The 24,735-nt window shown below is 41.5% G+C and overlaps 1 long non-coding RNA gene across 2 annotated transcripts in view; it reads left to right on the forward strand.

Annotated features, from left to right (window-relative positions):
• LOC104971588 (uncharacterized) overlaps window positions 1-24,456 on the forward strand; it is a 64,580-nt gene extending 40,124 nt beyond the window's left edge. For both annotated transcript variants that reach the window (XR_009493899.1, XR_009493900.1), the window contains 3 exons: window positions 19,843-19,999; window positions 23,910-23,974; window positions 24,303-24,456. This is a non-coding gene — a long non-coding RNA (uncharacterized lncRNA). The remainder of the gene's footprint in view (window positions 1-19,842; window positions 20,000-23,909; window positions 23,975-24,302) is intronic.
• The last annotated feature ends 279 nt before the right edge of the window (window positions 24,457-24,735 follow it).

Raw genomic sequence — 24,735 nt, forward strand, 5'->3', positions numbered from 1 at the left:
ATTCTTTACCTGCTAAGTCCCCGGGGGACAACACATTAATTCAAATATGACTTTAGCTGTACTATAAAAAGGTGATGTTAAATTTTTTTGACGGAGCCGTGTCGCTCCTGGTTTCCGAATGATAATAATAACATAAAAATCGGGAGGTGAGAGGTGAGAGCTATTGAAAAAGTTTTAAATTAAATTTTTATTAAAAAATTATTAAAAAGTTTAAAATTTTTATCTTTCATATGTCTAAAACTGAGTTAAATCAGTAAGTTCAGCTTCCAGTGTGCATTATCTTTTACTTCTAACCTCTTCCCTTTGAGACACACTCAGACAGGTTTGTGTATTCTGTCTACTATCCTTTTACCTTTATCCTCTCTTAAACCTAGTCTACTCAGGCCCAAGGCATGTAATAAACTGACTCTTACTGATGACGTGTGTGTGTGTGTGTGTGTGTTAGTCGATCCATTGTGTCTATATGCTGCCCCATGGACTGTAGCCCACCAGGCTCCTCTATCCTTGGAATTCTCCAGGCAAGAATACTGGAGTCAGCTGCCATTTCTTCCTCTAAGGGATCTTCCCTACCCAGGGATGGAACACAGGTCTCCTGCATTGCAGCCAGATTCTTTACTGTCTGAGCCACCAGGAAAGCACCCTATTGATGAAATTCAGTTCAGTTCAGTTGCTCAGTCATGTCCGACTCTTTGCGACCCCATGAACTGCAGCACTCCAGGCCTCCCTGTCCATCACCAACTGCCGGAGTCTACCCAAACCCATGTCCATTGAGTCGGTAATGCCATCCAACCATCTCATCCTCTGTCGACCCCTTCTTCTCCTGCCCTCAATCTTTCCCAGCATCAGGGTCTTTTCAAATGAGTCAGCTCTTCGCATCAGGTGGCCAAAGTATTGGAGTTTCAGCTTCAACATCAGTCCTTCCAATGAACACTCAGGACTGATCTCCTTTAGGGTAGACTGGTTGGATCTCCTTGCAGTCCAAGGGACTCTCAAGAGTCTTCTCCAACACCACAGTTCAAAAGCATCAATTCTTCAGCACTCAGCTTTCTTTATAGTGCAACTCTCACATCCATACATGATCACTGGAAAAACCATAGCTTTGACTAGATGGACCTTTATTGGCAACGTAATGTCTCTGCTTTTAAATATGCTGTCTAGGTTGGTCATAGCTTTTCTTCTAAGGAGTAAGAGTCTTTTAATTTCATGGCTGCACTCACCATCTGCAGTGATTTTGGAGCCCAAAAAGATAAAATCTGACACTGTTTCCACTGTTTCTCCATCTCTTTCCCATGAAGTGATGGGACCAGATGCCATGATCTTGGTTTTCTGAATGTTGAGTTTTAAGCCAGCTTTTTCACTCCCCTCTTTCACTTTCATCAAGAGGCTCTTTAGTTCCTCTTCACTTTCTGCCATAAGAGTGGTGGCATCTGCATATCTGAGATTATTGTTATTTCTCCTGGCAATCTTGATTCCAGCTTGTGCTTCCTCCAACCCAGCGTTTCTCATGAGGTACTCTGCATAGAAGTTAAATAAGCAGGGTGACAATATACAGCCTTGATGCTCTCCTTTTCCTATTTGGAACCTGTCTATTGTTCCATGTCCAGTTCCAAATGTTACTTCCTGACCTGCATACAGGTTTCTCAAGAGGCAGGTCACGTGATCTGGTATTCCCATCTCTTTCAGAATTTTCCACAGTTTATTGTGATGTTGTTAAATCTAATCGTCAGTTCTCAGACCTCATCTTACTTAAATATCATTTAAATATCCTACTTAAATATCAGTAGAATTTGACACAATTGATCACTTTCTTCTCCTGATACATTTGTTTCCTTGGTTTTCCAGACACCTGACTCTGCTGGTGTTCTACCACACACATCCCTCCTTCTTTGGCCTCTAAACCTACACAATGTTATGTGTCAATGATATCTCAATAAAAAAGAAGTAATAAAAGCATTCAAATTAAAAAGAAATAATTAAAATTATTTGTTTGCAGATGCACAATCTTATATGTAGGAAAACCAATATTTCCACCCAAAATATTCCACGTGCATTCTGTGTGTGAAATCACTTCAGTCATGTCCAACTCCTGCGACCCCATGAGACTGTAGCTGACTCTTACCATGGTCTGTAGTCTGAGAGGCTCCTCTGCTCTTGAAATTCTCCAGGCAAGAATACTGGGGTGGGTAGCCATTACCTTTGCCAGGTTTGAACCTGGGTCTCCTACATTACAAGCAGATTCTTTACCATCTGAGCCACCAGGGAAGTCCAATAGCTTTTTGGCGCTTATCTGCTGGGAGGGCTTGCTAAGCAGCTTCAGTCATGTCTGACTCTTTGCGACCTTATGGACTATAGCTCACCAGGCTCCTCTGTCCATGAGATTCTCCAGGCAAAAATACTGGAATGGGTTACCATGCCCTCCTCCAGGGGATCTTCTTGATCCAAGGATTGAACCTCAGTCTTTTGTCTCCTGCATTAGCAAGTGAATTCTTTGCCACAAGCACCACCTGGGAAGCAAAAATACCCACCCCCACCACACACACACACACACACAAATAGCACTAATAAACCAGTTCAGCAATGTTGCAGGATACAAAATCAATGTACAAAAATCAGTTACATCTCTATACATGAACAATAAACAACATGAGTAAATTAAGAAAACATCCCATTTACAACAGCACCAAAAAGAATAAAGTATTGAGGCATAAACTTAATCCAGGAAGCTAAAGGCTTGTACACTGAAAATTATGAAACATTGCTGAAAGAAACTAAACACAAATAAATACATCTGTGTTCATGAATTGGAAAAATTAATAGTATTAAAATGTCTACACTACCTAAAGCAACCTACAGACTCAGTGTAATTCCTATTGAAATCTCAATGGCATTTTTTTTAGAAATAGGAAAAAATACCAAAGATAATTTAGGATTTTGATTCTTTCTCATATTTAGATTGTTTTTTTTTTCACTTTGGGGAGAAGTTCTCAAATCAAAGAATACCTTGGCAATTCCTTAGAAGTATTTATAAGTTGATATAATCTCATTGATTATATCTTTTTTTCTTACTTTCTCTTATTTGGAATCCAGCCTATGAGAGCCCTTAGTGGGGGGTCCAACTAGAGCAGCCAATATGAGTGCTTATCTAGCCTCCTTGCCAAATAATTATGAGTGTCCACTAGTAGCCCCACTAGTTAAATGAACCAAGAAGTGTTTGAATATTGTTTATCATGTTAAATTTATGGACTAAGAGAAACCCACCTATCCCCTTCTTTCTATGGTTTCCAAGAGCATACCTCATAGTAGGCCCAGAACCTAGACTGCCTGGTAGAGGACCCAGGAGAGCCAGGGCCAGTAGAAGAAGCATGAATTTCGTGGTTGTAAGGGTTACTCAGGATGATGGTGTGTTCATAGACTGGGAATCCAATTATGAGCTTCTTAGCTGGGGCCCATTGTCCTTCCAGTAGTTCTTGGCATAATCCTGCAATCACAGGCAGCTTAGCTTGAGGCCCCACCCAACTGATGTCCTAATAATTAGGTATTAACTAGACTTTTTGGTGGGGTGGCTATGTTATCAAAGGAAGCCTTTTATGATAGAGACATACTATTTCAAAACAGCTATATCAGTAATGCTCTAAAATGCATTGCAAATATTTTATAGCAGGTAAATTTGTACAGCAAGTAAAACCATACCAAAAAGTATGGTTAATACCTAATTACTAGGCTATCAACTGGATAGGGCCTCTAGCTAAGCTTCCTGCCATTGCTGGATTACCTCAAGAACTACTGGAAGGACAATAACATACCAATATATAGGCTTTGGGGCTTCCCTGGTGGCTCAAGACAGTAAAGAAACTGCCCACAATGCAGGATACCTGGGTTTGATCCCTGGATCAGAAAAATCCCCTGGAAAAGGGAATGACTATCCACCCCAGAATTCTTGCCTGGAGAATTCCAAGGACAGAGGAAACTTGTGGGCTTCAGTTCATGGGGTAGCAAAGACTTAGACACAACTGAGCAATTAACACACACACACACAATTTTAGATACAACCTTCACACCAAAAATATACGACAGAAGGACTTGGTTCATTTAACTAGTGGTTGAAGGTCAGGAAGGGCGGTGGTGAGGAGATACCCCTCGTCCAAGGTAAGGAGCAATGGTTGCGCTTTGCTGGAGCAGCCGTGAAGAGATACCCCGTGCCCAAGGTAAGAGAAACCCAAGTAAGACAGTAGGTGTTACAAGAGGGCATCAGAGGGCAAACACATTGAAACCATACTCACAGACAACTAGTCAATCTAATCACACTAGGACCACAGCCTTGTCTAACTCAATGAAACTAAGCCATGCCCTTGGGGCAACCCAAGACGGGTGGGTCATGGTGGAGAGATTTGACAGAATGTGGTCCACTGGAGAAGGGAATGGCAAACCACTTCAGTATTCTTGCCTTGAGAACCCCATGAACAGTATGAAAAGGCAAAATGATAGGATACTGAAAGAGAAACTCCCCAGGTCAGTAGGTGCCCAATATGCTGCTGGAGATCAGTGGAGAAATAACTCCAGAAAGAATGAAGGTATGGAGCCAAAACAAAAACAATACCCCGCTGTGGATGTGACTGGTGATAGAAGCAAGGTCCAATGCTGTAAAGAGCAATATTGCATAGGAACCTGGAATGTCAGGTCCATGAATCAAGGCAAATTGGAAGTGGCCAAACAAGAGATGGCAAGAGTTAATGTCGACATTCTAGGAATCAGAGAACTGAAATGGACTGGAATGGGTGAATTTAACTCAGATGACCATTATATCTACTACTGTGGGCAGGAATCCCTCAGAAGAAATGGAGTGGCCATCATGGTCAACAAAAGAGTCCGAAATGCAGTACTTGGATGCAATCTCAAAAACGACAGAATGATCTCTGTTCGTTTCCAAGGCAAACCTTTCAATATCACAGTAATCCAAGTCTATGCCCCAACCAGTAACGCTGAAGAAGCTGAAGTTGAACGGTTCTATGAAGACCTACAAGACCTTTTAGAACTAACACCCAAAAAAGATGTCCTTTTCATTATAGGGGACTGGAATGCAAAAGTAGGAAGTCAAGAAACACCTGGAGTAATAGGCAAATTTGGCCTTGGAATACGGAATGAAGCAACGCAAAGACTAATAGAGTTTTGCCAAGAAAATGCACTGGTCATAACAAACACCCTCTTCCAACAACACAAGAGAAGATTCTATACATGGACATCACCAGATGGTCAACACTGAAATCAGATTGATTATATTCTTTGCAGCCAAAGATGGAGAAGCTCTATACAGTCAACAAAAACAAGACCGGGAGCTGACTGTGGCTCAGACCATGAACTCCTTATTGCCAAATTCAGACTTAAATTGAAAAAAGTAGGGAAAACCACTAGACCATTCAGGTATAACCTAAATCAAATCCCTTACGATTATACAGTGGAAGTGAGAAATAGATTTAAGGGCCTAGATCTAATAGATAGAGTGCCTGATGAACTATGGAATGAGGTTCATGACATTGTACAGGAGACAGGGATCAAGACCATTCCCATAGAAAAGAAATGCAAAAAAGCAAAATGGCTGTCTGGGGAGGCTTTACAAATAGCTGTGAAAAGAAGAGAAGCGAAAAGCAAAGGAGAAAAGGAAAGATATAAACATCTGAATGCAGAGTTCCAAAGAATAGCAAGGAGAGATAAGAAAGCCTTCTTCAGCGATCAATGCAAAGAAATAGAGGACAACAACAGAATGGGAAAGACTAGGGATCTCTTCAAGAAAATCAGAGATACCAAAGGAACATTTCATGCAAAGATGGGCTCGATAAAGGACAGAAATGGTATGGACCTAAAAGAAGCAGAAGATATTAAGAAGAGGTGGCAAGAATACACAGAAGAACTGTACAAAAAAGATCTTCACGACCCAGATAATCACGATGGTGTGATCACTGACCTAGAGTGGGCCTTAGAAAGCATCACTATGAACAAAGCTAGTGGAGGTGATGGAATTCCAGTTGAGCTATTTCAAATCCTGAAAGATGATGCTGTGAAGGTGCTGCACTCAATAAGCCAGCAAATTTGGAAAACTCAGCAGTGGCCACAGGACTGGAAAAGGTCAGTTTTCATTCCAATCCCAAAGGAAGACAATGCCAAAGAATGCTCAAACTACTGCACAATTGCACTCATCTCACACACTAGTAAAGTAATGCTCAAAATTCTCCAAGCCAGGCTTCAGCAATATGTGAACCGTGAACTTCCTGATGTTCAAGCTGGTTTTAGAAAAGGCAGAGGAACCAGAGATCAAATTGCCAACATCCACTGGACCATAGAAAAAGCAAGAGAGTTCCAGAAAAACATCTATTTCTGCTTTATTGACTATGCCAAAGCCTTTGACTATGTGGATCACAATAAACTGTGGAAAATTCTGAAAGAGATGGGAATACCAGACCACCTGATCTGCCTCTTGAGAAACCTGTAGGCAGGTCAGGAAGCAACAGTTAGAACTGGACATGGAACAACAGACTGGTTCCAAATAGGAAAAGGAGTTCGTCAAGGCTGTATATTGTGACCCTGTTTATTTAACTTATATGCAGAGTACATCATGAGAAACGCTGGACTGGAAGAAACACAAGCTGGAATCAAGATTTCCAGGAGAAATATCAATAACCTCAGATATGCAGATGACACCACCCTTATGGCAGAAAGTGAAGAGGAACTCAAAAGCCTCTTGATGAAGGTGAAAGTGGAGAGTGAAAAAGTTGGCTTAAAGCTCAACATTCAGAAAACGAAGATCATGGCATCTGGTCCCACCACTTCATGGGAAATAGATGGAGAAACAGTGGAAACAGTGTCAGACTTTATTTTTTTGGGCTCCAAAATCACTGCAGATGGTGACTGCAGCCATGAAATTAAAAGACACTTACTCCTTGGAAGGAAAGTTGTGACCAACCTAGATAGCATATTCAAAAGCAGAGACATTACTTTGCCAACAAAGGTTCATCTAGTCAAGGCTATGGTTTTTCCTGTGGTCATGTATGGATGTGAGAGTTGGACTGTGAAGAAGGCTGAGCGCTGAATAATTGATGCTTTTGAACTGTGGTGTTGGAGAAGACTCTTGAGAGTCCCTTGGACTGTAAGGAGATCCAACCAGTCCATTCTGAAGGAGATCAGCCCTGGGTGTTCTTTGGAAGGAATGATGCTAAAGCTGAAACTCCAGTACTTAGGCCACCTCATGCGAAGAGTTGACTCATTGGAAAAGACTCTGATGCTGGGAGGGATTGGTGGCAGGAGGAGGAGGGGACGACAGAGGATGAGATGGCTGGATGGCATCATTGACTCGATGGACGTGAGTCTCAGTGAACTCCGGGAGTTGGTGATGGACAGGGAGGCCTTGTGTGCTGGGATTCATGGGGGCGCAAAGAGTCAGACACGACTGAGGGACTGATCTGATCTGATCTGAGGCTACTAGTGGACACTCATAGTTATTTGGCAGGGAGGCTAGATAAGCACTCATATTGGCTGCTCTAGTTGGATGCCCCACTAAGTGTTGGTTTTTTTTTTTTTTTTAGTAATTTTTCTGGTATGAGTCATTGGTGAATGATGAATGGCTGAAATTCTGTACAGTGTACATGTGCAAGAACTGGAATGGCATGAAATAGGCAAAGCAGAAAGGGAATAGAAAGAGGGGAAAGGTGGAAGAAACATTCGATAATTTATGAAAAAATGAGTAATCGTGCTTCATTTTCTTTTATTAAAAAAGCACTGGCTGTTTTTTTGTCCCTTATCTAATAAAATTGTCAGTACAGGGTAATTAGTTGATGAATTTTTAGTAAATAAGAACTAGTTAATTAATTATAACAGCTTAATTTCCCACTAAGGGCTTCCCAGGTGGCACTAGTAGTAAAGAGCACTACTGCCAATGCAGGAGACATAAGAGACGTGGGTTTAATCCCCGGATTGAGAACATCCTCTGGAGGAGGGCATAGCAACCCACTCCAGTATTCTTGCGTGTAGAATCCCATGGACAGAGGAGCCTGGTGAGCTACAGTCCATAAGGTCACAAAGAGTCGGACATGACTAAAGCTACTTAGCAAGCACTCCCAGCAAATAAGCGCCAAAAAGCTATTGGAGTTCCCTAGTAGCTCGGATGGTAAAGAATCTGCCTGTAATGCAGGAGACCCAGATTTAAACCCTGGAGAAGGTAGTGGCTACCCACCCCAGTATTCTTGCCTAGAGAATTCCAAGGACAGAGGAGCCTCTCGGGCTATAGACCACGTAAACCAAGAGTTGGAAATGACTGAGCAACTGGTGTGCACAGTGCTCGCGCGTGCGCGTGCACACACACACACACACACACACACACACACACACACTTTAGATATACCCTTCCCACCAGAAATATATGGGAGAAGGGCTAAAGGTTTTTGGTGGTTTTTTTTTTTTTTTTTTCATAATTTTTCTGGTATGATTCATTGGTGAATGACTGAAAGTCTGTACAGCATACATGTCCAAAAGTAGAATAGCAGAAAATAGGCAAAGCAGAAAGGAAACAGGAAGAGGAGAAAGGTGGGAGAAACATTTTATAATTTATGAAAGAATGAGTAATGGACTTCATTTTCTTTGATGAAAAATGCACTGGTTGTTAATCTTGCACTAAATTTATGATCTCTTTTGTCCCTGTATCTCCACGTAATTGATAACATCCCTGGGCTGTATTTGGTCTGTGCAGGGACTCATCACACTGAGGTTGGCATGGCTTCCAGTTGGGTATTTGTAGAGACAGCTGATCTCTCCAGAGTAGCCCTCCCAAGATGAGTGTCTCCTGCGTAAGCGATATCCAGAGAAGTTATGGGGCATGTTATTGCTCACTGGGACAGGTGGGGGAATCTCACAGGCTGACTGGCTGGTGAGGATGCCAGCAACTACAGAAGTGGTGATTATCAGCTTGGGCTTGTTGATCTACTTGGCCTTCCATTCAAAAGCTTCACACATTTCCTGTACATGAATAGAAGAAATTCTATAAATTTCAACTCTAAGCTGACTTGCATTACTATTTTTTGAATTACATTAATCTCTCCCATCCTTCAATCTTCAGCATCCTCACCAGAATGGAGTCTCCAGATCCTTCATTTCCAATTGAGATTGTAGGGATTTAGGCTTTCTATATGGTCTCAGTGATCTTTCATAAGTGACTGATTGTGTGCTTTCCAGTCAAAATTATAGGGAACATAGTTCGCCTGCACCAGGACAGTGAAGAGATTATTCTAAGGAATACTCCCACAAGAGCCAAGGTGTTTCCAAATTCCAGCCCATCACACTTGTAGTAGGGCAGGAATTTGGTGACCCAACCAATAGAAAAGTCTGAGTGGTTCTCAAGAGTGGATACCATGGCAGCAAAACCAAGAGAAACACAAAGAAGGCAGAGTAAGACCTTGGTGGAGAAGGCAGAGTAAGACCTTGGTGGTCCCAACACCTTGTAGTAAAATCAAAGAAAGTCATCTTGAAAAATTAATGGAGCAATTCCAAAGCTCCAGTTGCTAAGAGCCAGGAGAATGTTCATTTGTCTATTTCTGAGGGAAAAGAAGCAAAGTGCTGAATCAGAACAAATGGAAAGATTGACTGATCATTTCAACATCAGCTGTTGGAGTAACTGGGAGGCCAGGAGTCTCACACTGCCTCTCATGCTGATTTTCTTTATTCTCATCCTTATTTCCTAAATTGTGAGAGTAGTTGGAGTAGGTGACCTCAAGTTGCTATGTTTCAGTGTCTCTACTGTTCTAATTACTCCTCTTGGAGTGAAGTCCATGACTAAGGACTTCACTAAGGATACAGTGCTTCATCAATGCCAGCTTTGGATGGGTTCTGAGTGGAAGATTGTTTCCATCTGAGTCCACAGGAATATGGACTTTCCTAAATTTTCCTTGGCAATGAAGCTGTGTTTCAATTGACAACCACTTCCTATGAGCCAGTGATTTCCTTTATGTTAGAGTCATCACTGTACTGGAAATATTAAGAATCTGTGTGCTTCTTGTTGGCCTGTTTGGAATTTCTGCCTGTGAGATGCTGTGGAAGGTTTTGTTCAACCTGTTCTTGAAGGTAAAAAGATTTTGACTCACAGTCCTTTCATCATTTTTGTGTCTTTCAGGCCAATGAGAGCTTGGTAGAGATTCACATCCTTTCTTTTGATGGTGTGATTTCATTTTCCACATTCCAGCAAAGGCACAGATCAGATGAGTATGAAGGCAGAGGTGGGGCCAGGCTTGAAGTGCCCCAGACCTGGCAGGTACTTGGCCTAGTTGGTGAAGTACTAGGTCAGCTGGTGGGCAGAACCTACTACCCAGAGGAATAGAGTGGGAAACTCTCACTGAGAAAGCTCCCTGGGGAGTTGCAGATTGCTTTAGAAACCACATATTTCCAAATAACTTTTATGTTTAAATCTGAAGAGGCAAGGGGGAGGATCTGAATGACATCCTTGTGTGTTACAGCAAACCCGTAATTTATAGGCAATTCAGGACTGATGGTATCTCTTAGAGGTATCTCTGTTTCTCCAAGAGGGAATTTTAAACTTTATCATCAATGGTGTTTGCTAAAATGAAACCTTAAAACTGGAAAACTCTGATTTAAATGTACTCTATTTCCCTTACATGCTAATATTAGCAATTACTAATGCTTACTCAATATGTGCTGTGTTCCAAGCAGTGTTCTGAGTAAATCGTTAATAATTAAATTCACTCACTAACTCTCACTAAAACCCCACGTGGTCGGTACTGTATTTATTCCATTACTCCCATTTTACTTATTTGGAAATGGAAACAGAAAGGATAATAGTGTATGTCTATTTAATACCTGAAGCTATCTCCCTGAGGAGTAATTTCACTCAGGGCAAAAATGAACCATCCAGTAGGAGTTGAGAGTCCTGGCTTCAGGTATAGATCCTGCCGTGATAACTTCATGAACTCCCTATACTTCCAGGGTCAAGTTATCTGACTCATCTTTGCTTTTGTTGTTGTTGTTGTCACTCAGTATGTCTGAGTCTGCAACCCCCTGGACTGCAGCACACCAGGCTTCCCTGTCCATCACCATCTCCCAGAGCTTGCTCAAACTCATGTCCATTGAGTCAGTGGTGCCATCCAACCAACTTGTTCTCTGTCATCCCCTTCTCCTCCTGCCTTTAACCTTTCCCAGCATCAGAGTCTTTTCCAATGAGTCAGCTTTTTGCATCAGGTGGCCAAAGTATTGGAGCTTCAGCTTCAGCATCAGTCCTTCCAATGAATATTCAGGGTTGATTTCCTTTAGGATTGACTAGTTTGATCTGCCCGCAGTCCAAGAGACTCTCAAGAGTCTTCTCAAAACACTGCAGTTCCAAAACATCAATTATTCAGCACTCAGCCTTCTTTATGGTTCTACTCTCACATCCATACATGACTAACTGGAAAAAAAAACATAGCTTTGACTCTATGGACTTTTATTGGCAAAGTAATGTCTTTACTTTTTAATCTGCTGTCTAGGTTTGTTATAGCTTTTCTTCCAAGGAACAAGTGTCTTTTTAAAAAATTAATTAATTTATTTTAATTGGAGGCTGGTTACTTTATAATATGTGGTGGTTTTTGCCATACAGTCACATGAATCAGCCATGGATGTACATGTGTCCCCCATCCTGAACCCCCTTCCCACCTCCCTCCCCATCCCATCCCTCAGGGTCATCCCAGTGCACCAGCCCTGAGCGCCCTGTCTCGTGCATTGAACCTGGACTGGAAATCTATTTCACATATGATAATATACATGTTTCAATGCTATTCTCTCAAATCATCCCACCCTCGCCTTCTCCCACAGAGTCCAAAAGTCTGTTCTTTACATCTGTGTCTTTTTTGCTGTCTCTCATATAGGGTCATCGTTACCATCTTTCTAAATTCCATATATACGTATTAATGTACTGTATTGGTGTTTTTCTTTCTGACTTACTTCACTCTGTGTAATAGGCTCCAGTTTCATCCACCTCATTAGAACTGATTCAAATGCATTCTTTTTAATAGCTGAGAAATATTCCATTGTGTATGTATACCACAGCTTTCTTATCCATTCATCTGCCAATGAACATCTAGGTTGCTTCAATGTCCTGGCTATTGTAAACAGTGCTGCAATGAACATTTGGATACATGTGTCTCTTTCAACTCTGGTTTCCTCGGTGTGTATGCCCAGCGGTGGGATTGCTGGGTTATATGGGAGTTCTATCTCCAGTTTTTTAAGGAATCCCCACTGTTCGGAGAAGGAAATGGCAACCCACTCCAGTATTCTTGCCTGGAGAATCCCAGGGACAGAGGAGCCTAATGGGCTGCCGTCTATGGGGTCGCACAGAGTCGGACACAACTGACGTGACTTAGCAGCCACACTGTTCTCCATAGTGGCTGTACTAGTTTGCATTCCCATCAACAGTGTAAGAGGGTTCCCTTTTCTCCACACCCTCTCCAGTATTTACTGTTTGTAGACTTTTTGATAGCAGCCATTCTGACCAGTGTGAGATGGTACCTCATTGTTTTGATTTGCATTTCTCTGATAATGAGTGATGTTGAGCATCTTTTCATGTGTTTGTTAGCCATCTGTATGTCTTTGGAGAAATGTCTGTTCAGTTCTTTGGCCCATTTATTGATTGGGTTTATTTTTCTGGTATTGAGCTGCATGAGCTGCTTGTATATTTTTTATATTAATTCTTTGTCAGTTGCTTCATTTGCTATTATTTTCTCCCATTCTGAAGGCTGTCTTTTCACCTTGCTTATAGTTTCCTTCATTGTGCAAAAGCTTTTAAGTTTAATTAGGTCCCATTTGTTTATTTTTGCTTTTATTTCCATTACTCTGGGAGGTGGGTCATAGAGGATCCTGCTGTGATTTATGTCAAAGAGTGTTTTGCCTATGTTTTCCTCTAGGAGTTTTATAGTTTCTGGTCTTACATATAGATTCTTAATCCATTTTGAGTTTATTTTTGTGTATGATGTTAGAAAGTGTTCTAGTTTCATTCTTTTACAAGTGGTTGACCAGTTTTCCCAGCACCACTTGTCAAAGAGACTGTCTTTCCTCCATTGTATATTCTTGCCTCCTTTGTCAAAGATAAGGCATCCATAGCTGTGTGCATTTACCTCTGGGCTTTCTAGTTTGTTCCATTGATCTATATTTCTGTCTTTGTGCCAGTACCATACTGTCTTGATGACTGTAGCTTTGTAGTATAGTCTGAAGTCAGGCAGATCGATTCCTCCAGGAGGAACAAGTGTCTTTTAATTGCATAGCTGCAGTCACTGTCCTCAGTGATTTTGGAACCCCAAAAAATAAAGTCTGCCACTGTTTCCATTTTTTCCCCATTTATTTGTCATGAAGTGATGGGACTGTATGCCATGATCTTCATTTTTTGAACGTTGAATTTTAAGCCAGCTTTTTCACTCTCCTCTTTCACCTTCATCAAGAGGCTCTTTATTTCCTTTTCACTTTCTGCCATTAGGGTGGTGTCATCTGCATATATCAGGTTATTGATATTTCTCCCGGCAATCTTGATTCCAGCTTGTGGTTCATCCAGCCTGGCATTTCACATGATGTACTCTGCATAGAAGTTAAATTAGCAGGGTGACAATATACGGCCTTGATGTACTCCTTTCCCAATTTTGAACCAGTCTGTTGTTCCATGTCCAGTACTAACTGCTGCTTCTTGACCTGCATACAGGTTTTTCAGGAGGCAAGTAAGGTGTTCTGGTATTCCCATCTCTTAAAGAACTTTTCACAGTTTGTTGTGATCTACACAATTAAGCAGAGATAGATATTTTTCTGGAATTTTCTTTCTTTTTCTATGATCCTACAGATGTTGGCAATTTGATCTGGTTCCTCTGTCTTTTCTAAATTCAGTTTGTACATCTAGAAGTTCTCAGTTCATGTACTGTTGAAGCCTAGCTTGGAGGAGTTTCAGCATGACCTTGCTAGTATGTAAAATGAGCGCAATTGTGTGGTAGTTTGAACATTGTTTGGCATTGTCCTTCTTTGCAAATGGAATGAAAAGTGACCTTTTCCATTCCTGAGGCCACTGCTGAGTTTTCCATATTTGCTGGCATATCAAGTGCAGCACTTTCATAGCATCATCTTTTAGAATTTGAAATAGTTCAGTTGGAATTCCACCACCTCCACCAGCTTTGTTTGTAGTTATGCTTTCTAAGGTCCACTTGACTTCACATTCTAGGATGTCTGGCTTTAGGTGAGTGATAACACCATCACGGTTATCTGGGTCATTAAGATCTTTTTTGCATAGTTCTTCTGTGTGTTCTTGCCACCTCTTCTTAATATCTTCTGCTTCCCTTAGGTCCATACCATTTCTGTCCTTTATTGTGCCCATCTTTGCATGAAATGTTCCCTTGGTATCTCTAATTTTCTTAAACAGATCTCTAGTCTTTCCCATTCTATTGTTTTTCTCTATTTCCTTGCATTGATCAATTAGGAAGATTTTCTTATCTCTTCCTACTATTCTTTGGAACTCTGCATTCAGATGTCTATATCTTTCCTTTTCTTCTTTTCCTTTTACTTCTCTTCTTTTCTCAACTATTTGTAAGGCCTCCTCAGACAACTATTTTGCCTTGTTGCATTTCATTTTCATGGGGATGGTTTTGATCACTGCCTCCCATACAATGTTATGAATCTCTGTCCGTAATTCTTCAGGCACTCTGTTTATCAGAGCTAATCCCTTGGATCTATTTGTCACTTTCACCATATAATCGTAAGGGATTTGATTGAGGTCATATCTGAGTGGCCTAGTGGTTTTCCCTACTTTCTTCAATTTAAGTCGGAATTTTGCAATAAGGAGAAAGCCCTTACAGGGCTATTAATGTTCTTTCATTCTGGCCTTTTTTCATCAGTAAAGCCAGCCTATGATTCTAAAGCAGGAGTATGATTTTAGAGCAGGTGCGGTCTCTCAAAGGACTGTAAGGACTAGGACTACAGTGGAAATGAGGGTAGGGTGAGGGAGGAGGGTGAAATGCAGGTACAACCCTTAATCCAAGTACAGGGTATAATGGATGAGAACACATCCTGGACTTGGAATTTAGGAGAAGTCTAGTGCAGCCTCTACCACTAACACTGAGGGGCTTGAGAAAGTCACTTAATCCTCCGGCTTCCTAGCTCATGCATTTGTAGCAAACAATCTCACTGGTCCTTCTCAGAAGGAATGACAACCCACTCCAGTATTCCTGCCTGGAGAATTCCATGGACAGAGAGTCTGGTGGGATAAAATCCATGTGGTTGCAAAGAATGGACATGACTGAAGCAACTAATATTCCCAGAAGCAGATTAACATGCTTCACTCTGTCTCCCTTTCCCCTGTGCCTTCACTCCTGATACTAGAATATCTAACAGTGCTTTTGAGTGGGACAAATGTCCAGATTCTCAAATTTCTTATGTACTTACCACTAGAAAGTGGTAAGTAAATGCCTGAAAATGAAGTTTATAATCTGAAGATTTTCCTTCTTTGCTTCCCCTTTTTCACAATTGTTGTTCTTCTCAATGGAGAAAGAAAACAATATAAAGCATATGGGTCACAAACATTATAGGTTTAGCTCTTTCTCTTCAATTAGGCAGCCAGTAAGAAGATGCAGAGATGCAAATCTTTGTGAGACACTGATGGGGGTCTTTGGTCTTGAGGTTGAGCCCAGTGACCATGTCAAAAGTGTCAAAGGAATTTCAAAGGCAAAATTCAAGACAAAGAGGGCATCCCACCTATCCAGCAGCTTCCAATTTCCATGGGCAAACAGCTGAAGGGTTTCAGTACTCACTCAGACTACAATATCCAGAAAAAATTCATTCGGAACTTGTTCCTTCACCTACGAGGTGGCATTACTTCCACTAATTAGACCAGAAATATCACTTTGACAAGGTAATCTGTCCCAAGGGCTTTGCTCACCTGCACCCCTACCCTGCCAAATCTTACAAGCTGTACCAACAACCTGCCCCTCAAGAAGAAGGTCCATTACAGCCCCTCCTGCTCTGTAGGGTGGTATTCCCTTAGCCTTGGGTCTCAATAAAGTTTCCTTTAAGTTGACTGGAGCAGCAAAAAAAGGATTTCAGATTTAAACTATAACTTAACTATGGGGCTTCCCTGGTGATGCTAGTGGTAAAGAACCCACCTGCCAATGCAGGACACCTAAGACACGTGCATTTGAACCCTGGGTTGGGAAGATCCCCTGGAGGAGGGCATGGCAACCCACTCCGGTATTCTTGACTGGAGAATCCCATGGACAGAGGATCCTGGCGGGCTACAGTCCATAGGGTTACAAAGAGTTGGACATGACTGAAGCGACTTAGCAAGCCACATGCAAACCTTAACTATATCAGTAATCACAGTGAATGTAAATGGGCTAAATACTCTAGGCATAAGTCAAAGATTTCTCATTTATTTTCTTGTTTTAAAACTGCTTAAAAGTATGCTGCTTATGAGACACATACCACAAATAAACAGCAAGACTGAAGTATAAGGATGGGAAAAATATACAACATAAACACTAGCCTAAGGAAGTTGGTGTAGCTATATTGATATCAGAAAGAGTAGGCCACCGCTGCCGCCGCCGCCGGGAGCACCGCGCGCCTCGGGCTCCGCGCGCCGCCAGCTCCCGGCCCTAAAAAAAAAAAAAAAAAAAGAAAGAGTAGACTTTAAGATAATAAGTAGTCTTTGAGAATAAAGAAGGACATTTTATAATAATTATGAATTATTATATAATATTAATTAGTATAATAATAAATATTAGATCAATTATTATAATAATTGATCCAACAAGGATATCAAAATTGAAAATCTCTATCATATATAAACTGACAAAACTGAAAGGAGAAATTGACAGTTCACAATTACACTGTGAGCTGTTAAAGTATCTCTCCACTTTAAAGTATCTCTCCACTTTAACAGAACATAGAAAAGTCAGTAACTGTCTAGATATGAATGGATTATTAATAAATTTGACCTAATTTGCATACATACATCACTGTATCCACAGTTGCACAATCATGCTTTTCAAGTGTACAAGAAGGAATAAGGAGTGTAGGGATACTTGTTTCCAGAGAGTTCCATCACTTAAAGTACATCCAAAGAGGAAATACTCTGATAGAGAGACAGAATCTAACAGGTGGCACTCATAGATGTGTACATAGATATCTGAGATTGTTGCCAAAAGAATGAGCATATGGGAAGCCAGGTAAGAGGTATTAAAAGAAGGCATTCTTCCAGTAAAAGATTAGTCACAGGTTGGAAGAAATAAAGGGAGGAGGTGCAGTTCCCAACCCTTATAACCTTGTAGAGAGATACTGTACTCACAGTGAAAATCATCAGCCTATACCTGTATCAAACTATTCATTAATGATCATTTATTTATTTAATAATGACCTAACGAATGCCTATATTGTGCCAGGTACCATGAGAATGCTCAGTTATATAAGTAAACAAGACATAGGGCTCACTGTCACTGGTACAGATAGGTAAATAAGTGGGAAATTATGATCTGGTGAATTAAGTTCTATAAGAAAAATTGGTCTGGATTTAATTGGGTCCAACTATTAGAGCCAAATAAAAGGGAGCCCAGCTTGAGGAGTGGGCAGCTCTGCATCTGGAGTTAAGGATTCCAAAGGGAAGGGACAGAGGTAGATAGAGGGAATCAATAAAATGTATTTGGATAAGATCATCTTGAGAATATCCTGCATTTAGTACTGAGATTCTAGAAAGATGGGGGGAAGGGAAGCTTAACAAAGAGATAATGCAAAAATTCACCACTAAAAAAATTAAATAGCTCTAATCTACAGATGATATGTCTGAGGAAGCAAAAAAAGTGAAATACTAAAAAGTGTGCTTCTGTACATATAAACCATAAGAAACAGATAATAATGGATTATTCTGGAAAATGGGACTACAGAACAAGTGTGGACCATTGTAAAAATAGCCACGCTCATTTATAGCTTTTTGCATCAGGATTTGATTTGGCCTTGCTATTTGCTTTGATTGATAGAGAGCAGTTGGAGGGATAATACTGTGTGAGTTCCTGGTCTAGTTTTGAAGAGGCCATGTGGTTTTTGCTCTCACAATCTTAGAATGCTGAGACTGCCATGTGAGCAGGGCTAGCCTGAGGGAAGACAAGAAACATGCGGCCTGTCACTTTACTGGCCCTAGCTGATAGCCAGGCAGCCCCAACAATGGGCCAGGCTGCTGACTGTCAGCTGACCATAGAGGCATATGTCAGCCCAGCCAAGACCAGTAGAAGGAATACCCAGCCCATCCTAGCCCAAATCGTTGATTCATAGAACTGAGAACTAAATTCATTGTTGCTGTTTTTTTTTTTTTTAATTTAAATTTTTTGAATTGCGGTAAAAAACATGTGCTGTAATATTCACCCTCTTAACCATTTTTAAGTGTGCATTCAGTAGTGTTTACTATAATCACATTGTCACACAACAGCTGTCTAGAGCATGTTCATCTTCCCAAGTTGAAACTCCATACCAACTGAACAAAACTCCCCATTTCCCCCTCCCCACAGTCTCCTGTAACCACAGTCTACTTTCTGTGTCCATGCTTTTGACTAATCTAGATACCTCCTGTAAGGGAAATCATACAGCATTTGTCTTTTTGTGATGGGTTTATTTCACTCCACAAAGTTCATCCATGGTGTAGCATGTAAAATGGTCACTATTATAAGCCACTATATTTGAGGGAGGTTTATCATGCTGTAAAAGTTAACTGATATAAAAAGGATAGTCTCAAAGGGTTTGATTCATTAAGTCTGGGATAAAGACTTGAAATCTGGTGAAAATATTGGTTTAGATACTAGTTGGAGGAAATAGCAAGAGAAGAGACTTCAGAGTTAAACTACAAGCCACACAAGAGACTTGAGGACTAGGGTAAGTGCTGTGAGACATTGTTTGGGTCAGTGTTCCCTCAACTGCCCTTCAGAGTTGTGTCAATGAGTGCTGTGTTCAGGATGAAAAAAGTTCTTTGGTTGAATATGTTGGGGAAATGCTGCATATATATTATATATAATTATATCATATTATATATTTTATATATTTATTATATGTAGAATATAGTCTAAGTAATATTGCTTCTGTTCAGTAGAAATATATTGAGAGCCCCATATATAACTCTAAAATTTTTAATAGCCACATTTATAAAAATAAAAAGAAACAGGTAAAGTTAATTTAATAATATTTTATTTAATCTAATTGATCTATAACATCATTTTATCATGGGACTACTAATTTATATCAATTATATAAAAGTTATTTGGATATTTTACTTTTTTTTCCTTTATGAGTCTTCCGAAGCTGGTGTGTATTTCAGCTTAAATATATATCTCAGTTTGGATGAGCCATGTTTCATGTGCTGAGTAGTCACCTGTGACTCATGGCTACTATTTTGGACAGCCCATCTCCAGAGAGCCCAGCAGAAAGGCCAGGTTTGGCTCTTATGTTATAGGCTTGCTATTGGTTGGCTCTGATTGATTGCATTTTTGACTTAGGCCCTCCCCTTCTTCTGAGGGATGCTATAGGAGGCAACTGTCTATAAAATAGGCCTTGTGTTTACTGGGAAGATGCTCATCTTCCCGTTATACAGCGTTCTCTTTATGAAAATCCTGGGGAGACGTCTGTTTTTGTTCTTAGAATCTAAAATAGTTGGGCTTGTCTTGTTGGTTTGTTCTGATCTTTCAGACATTATATATTGTGTAACTAATTTCTTTTTCTATTTTTTACTGGCTACTAGAAATGTAGAATCAAATCTGTGGCCTACACACAGTATGAATATAGGATACATTTACCCAAATGTGTTCTGTTTACTACCAGTTTGCAAACCACTGGTGTTCTTCAGAGCATGTTTTGTGAGACACTGCAGCTGATTGGAACAGTCACTTGTCGATCCAAATGATAACACTGATACCGATTAAAAAAAAAACTGGTGACGGAGTGAGCAACTAGAGACAGCAGAACATGAGTGGGGCAGGTGAGCATCCATGGGCAGGAATAATGGGCAAGGTCTGAGCACCTGGTCCAATAGACTTCCTGCCTTCCATGTGGGTTCTCAGAGCTTCTAGCCAGGAGGTTTTTAAAGAACACCTTCCCTGGTGGCTCAGATGGTAAAGCGTCTGCCTACAATGTGGGAGACCCAGGTTTGATCTCTGGGTCGGGAAGATCCCCTGGAGAAGGAAATGGCAACCCACTCCAGTACTCTTGCTTGGAAAATCCCACGGACAGAGGAGCCTGGTAGGCTACAGTCCATGGGGTTGCAAGGAGTCGGACACGACTGAGCAACTTCACTTTCTTTCTTTCTAGCCAGAGCGTGGCCCACCTGTTTCTTGTTGTTGGAAATGGTGTCAGCTGCCTCCAGCTAGTCTGTGGTGGCCCAGATCGACTGGTTAGAAGGGAACCCCAGCAGCCAGCACCAGGCAGCCTTAGGAGTCCAGGGGCCCTGCAGCTGAGAGAGTCCTCACTTCCCTGGTGATTTTCCCAGGGCAGGACCCAGGACAGGCCACTCCCTCCAGCGGAGAATCCACCTTTGGATTCTGACCTTGACAGCTCAAGCCAACACAAGACGCCCCTACCGAGGTTTTGGGGGTGGGAGGCGGGAACTGCCAATCTTCAGCACTGGATCACCCAGTCTGTGGGTGTGGATGAAGAGCGCAGGTATCTGGGAGAATTGTGAAGGGCAGGAGATGTAAATCTCTGACACCTCCAACACGCTGTCACTTGTCTCCTTCTGGGAACAGGGATGGGGATTTCCTCACTGGGCTCCCCCACCCTTCCCGTCCAGTCCAGGCCAGCCATGACAGCAAACAGGCTTTCTTCTTCAACCTGTCAGCTACAAATTGGCACTTACCAAGAGCATTGCCAATGACTGAACAACAAAGGCATTTGCCATCTGCCTCTATGAAGATTGAACCCCATGCTCCTAAAGCTGTTGAGCTTCAACAATCCCTGAGGGAGTTCAGGGTGGAGTGAGGCACTCTGTGATCCAGGCAATCTGGTGGGACAGGTCTTTAGATAGTTGGATGTTTTTAGGAACAGATTTTATGATCTCAGTCCTTGCATCTCTTCATATCTAGAGAAGCACTAAATCCCTTCATGGTGACATCAGACCCTCATGACTAACAAAAAACCTTTTGTAAATTGAGTGCCTCATGGTATTGAACTCCCCCTTCACCAAAACCTTATATATTGACTTTCCTCCAAAGCCGCTTTAGAGCAGTCTCTCATCTGAGTTGCTGCCTCCTGGGCTGCAGTCCTCATTTTGCCCCAAATAAAACTTAACTCACAACTCTTTTTTTAGTCGACAAACCTAAGAGATTTGGGGCCCTCTGCCTCGGCCCGCGAAAGGGGAGTGATAGAAGATGTTGGGTGCGACACAGGTAGAAGAAAGGAGAGAGCGCCGAGGTGTCTGCAAGAGCGCTCGCCAGGGAAGCCACTTGGGGTCGCTCCGTCTGAGCTCCAGCGCCCAGGGCCCGAGGTGGGGAAGGGAGGGCGGGGGTGAGGGGGAAGAGGAGCAGCCGCTTTTACGGCCTGGGGCACGGGGTGGATCTTTCCTTGCAGGAGCGGGTGCTAGTGGTTCTCCGCCACACAGCTCTGGGCAACAGACTGCTCCACCCGGTCGCCTGGGGCAGCGCGGTTGGGTCACCACCTGTCATTTTACTCCAAACCTCCTCGGCTCCCTCTTGGAAGTCCCTTCCCCGCCCCGAGGGCGATCAGTCAGGCGCAGCGTGATGACTTCAGATTCCTGGAAGGGGTGTGCTGCAATCAGGGAACCAGGTCCTAAAACACCGAGTGCTAACCCCCTGACCGCTCCACTTCGCTTTCCCCCTCAGGTTTGAGTGTGATCCAAAAATTGGAGCCTGGACTGGGATGAAGAGTGGCCTCAGGGTGTGGTTGGGCCAAAGGGCAGTATAGTGTGGGCTAAGATCACGGACACCTGAGTCATGCTGGCAGCTTTCAAAGCATTTTGCAGCCCTTTGACCTTAGGCAAGTCTCTCAGCCTCTCAGTGCCGGTTTCCAGTAAAGCTGGAATAATCACCATGACTACCACAGGGGGTCCTCACGGAAATCCAGAGATTTGATGTTTATTAGAGTGCTGAAGACCGGGCCTGTTCATAGAGTGCTATATAAATGTTGGTTAAATAAAGAAAGCAGCAGGAAGGGACTTGGAGAGAGCTCTGGGGGGAATACCAAGGGTGACTTCCTTCCTGGCAGAGCCAAAGCAATGAGATAAGGATCCATGTGTGTGGACTCTCCAGATGAAGACAGCAATCCAGACACATTACAGAAGGTTAAAGTGCAAGCCACGGGGATCACAGAGGGATGCGGATCTCTGGGCCAGAGGTGCTGTAATGGCTGTGAAATATGTCAGATCCACAAAAAATTAAGTTCAAGTTTTCCCTTTTTAGTTCGTATACAAAATGACTGGGTCCCCACTCTGTGTACATCTGGAATTTTCTTTTCTGCAAACTTATAAGGACATTCAGTTTACAGTGGAATATCCGATCAAAAGTTCTGAGTCCTTTCACATAATTTATCATCCAAACCCAGACACGCTTGAGATGAAAGGGGCATTAGAAATACATAATTTTTAAAAGCAACTATACTCCAATAAAAATTAATAAAATTCTAATGCCTATTAAAAAAAGAAATATGTAATTTTTGAAACGTTTACTTTTGCTCAGTGTTTTGCTATACAGATGAACTTAAATAGTTCTGTTAAAACTATTCGCAAAGATTTTTTTTCTAAAAAGTGAATATATATGCACAGTAAATAAATATTTAAAATTTCAAATTATTCTTGCTATATATTCACAAACATCAATAAATTTCTTAGCCGTATTTCTAAGTAAGGTGTTACTGGCATTTTTTCTGAAGAATAAAGATTTTTCAGTATGGTTTTGTCACGCGAGTGTATGTTTCCCGGTTCTTTGTCTCGTCACAACAAAGATTTGGAGCAAGGGACATTAAAGCCCTTGGCACGTCACAGCTCTCAGGTCTTGGAAAAACCGTGCTACAGCTCTTAGGCAAATCAGTGTTACAGCTCTATTTTATTTAGAAGATAGCAGGAGAATCCAAGACTCAAAGAGAAGAGAGTGGAGGAGTGCGAGGGGAGGTGGGGAGAGAGAGAGAGCAAGCGCTCGAGAGCAAGAGAGAGTGCGTGGGCTCAGGAGCGCACAGGCACTCTGGAGAGATAGTCTGAGAGAAAGCGCTTTGGCTCCTCCTTTTATATGTTTTTTCCTCCACCTGGGCCTGCCCTATGCAAATTGGGCTTAGCCAGGAGTGCTGTTTGTTCTGTTTGTTCTGCCTGAAGTCTTCACTCTGGTCCTCGGACCTTCCTTGTCTTTTAGCCACCACCATTTTGGACTCCTTTTCCCTATTCTACCTACCTAACAGTTTTATTATGTTTTATAATGTTGCTTGAAATCTTTAAAATTGCTTTTCATGGTTAATCATTTCAAAGATGTTGATACCTTTGATGTGAGATTGATAGGACTGCCACAGCAAAATGCCATTCTAGATGGCTTATACAATAGAAATTTATTTCCTCGTAGTTCTAGAGGCTAGAAGTGTGAGCTCAAGGTATCTGCTGGGTTGGCTTCTTCTGAGGCCTCTCTCTTTGGTTGATAGATGCCCATCTTCTCCACGTGTCTTCACATGGTCTTCCCTCTGTTTGTCTCTGTGTGTGTGTCCTAATCTTTCATAAGGAAACCAGTCATGTTGGATTAGGGGTCACCCTAACGATCTTGTTTTACCTCAATTACCTCTTTAGGGCCTTATCTCCAAGTACAGTCACAGTCTGAGGTACTTAGGGTTAGCACTTCAATATATGCATTTTGGAGTGATAGAATTCAGTCCATAATAACTCTATTGATTTTTCTTTGTAGGCTAGAAAATTTTTAATTGAGGAAAACTCTCCTTAAAGATGCTCAGAGGAAATTCTGCTAAATAGGTATGTTTGTACTCAGTCAGTCGTGTCCAACTCTGTGATCCCATGGACTATAGCCCACCAGGTGCCTCTGTCCATGGAATTTTCCAGTCAAAAATATTGGAGCGGGTTTCCATTTCCAAGGGATTCTTCCTACCCAGGGATTAAACTGTGTCTCTTGCATCTCCTGCATTGGCAGTGTATTCTTTGCCACTGAGCCACCTAGGAAGCCTGCTAAATGGGGGATATTCTCAGTGGGGGATATTCTCAATTCTGGTTTTTTCTATTAAAATGTTTTAATATTATAATGCTAATATTTTAACAGATGCTATCTTTTTGCTTCCATCCACAGAAGATTTCTTCAACAACTATCTTCATGACTCCTTCGAATGTTTCCCCAAACTTAGGTGCAAGATTGTACACCTCTTCAGAATACTTCTTGTATACCTCTCATCTAATTAGCAATAAATATATCCAATTAAAAATCATACTAAAAATAGCTCTATCAAAATGGTCTTCTTTACAAATTGAAATATTTGTACAATATTGTACAATTTGAAATATTTACAAATTGAAATATTTCTTACAAATTGAAATATTTCTTTGAAATATTTCAAAATTTTAAAATTTCAAAATTGTATGTTATATACATTTGCGCACTTCTTGTTTAATTTGTTCAGTGCCTCTTTCAGAGTCTTCTTATTTGCAAAATTCTTTTTTGATAATATTAACTTATGAAAACTTCAAACATTAAAATGTTTTAGAGCTTCTCCATTAAATACTTT

Source organism: Bos taurus, chromosome 3 (assembly GCF_002263795.3).
Source record: "Bos taurus isolate L1 Dominette 01449 registration number 42190680 breed Hereford chromosome 3, ARS-UCD2.0, whole genome shotgun sequence".
NCBI lineage: Eukaryota > Metazoa > Chordata > Mammalia > Artiodactyla > Bovidae > Bos > Bos taurus.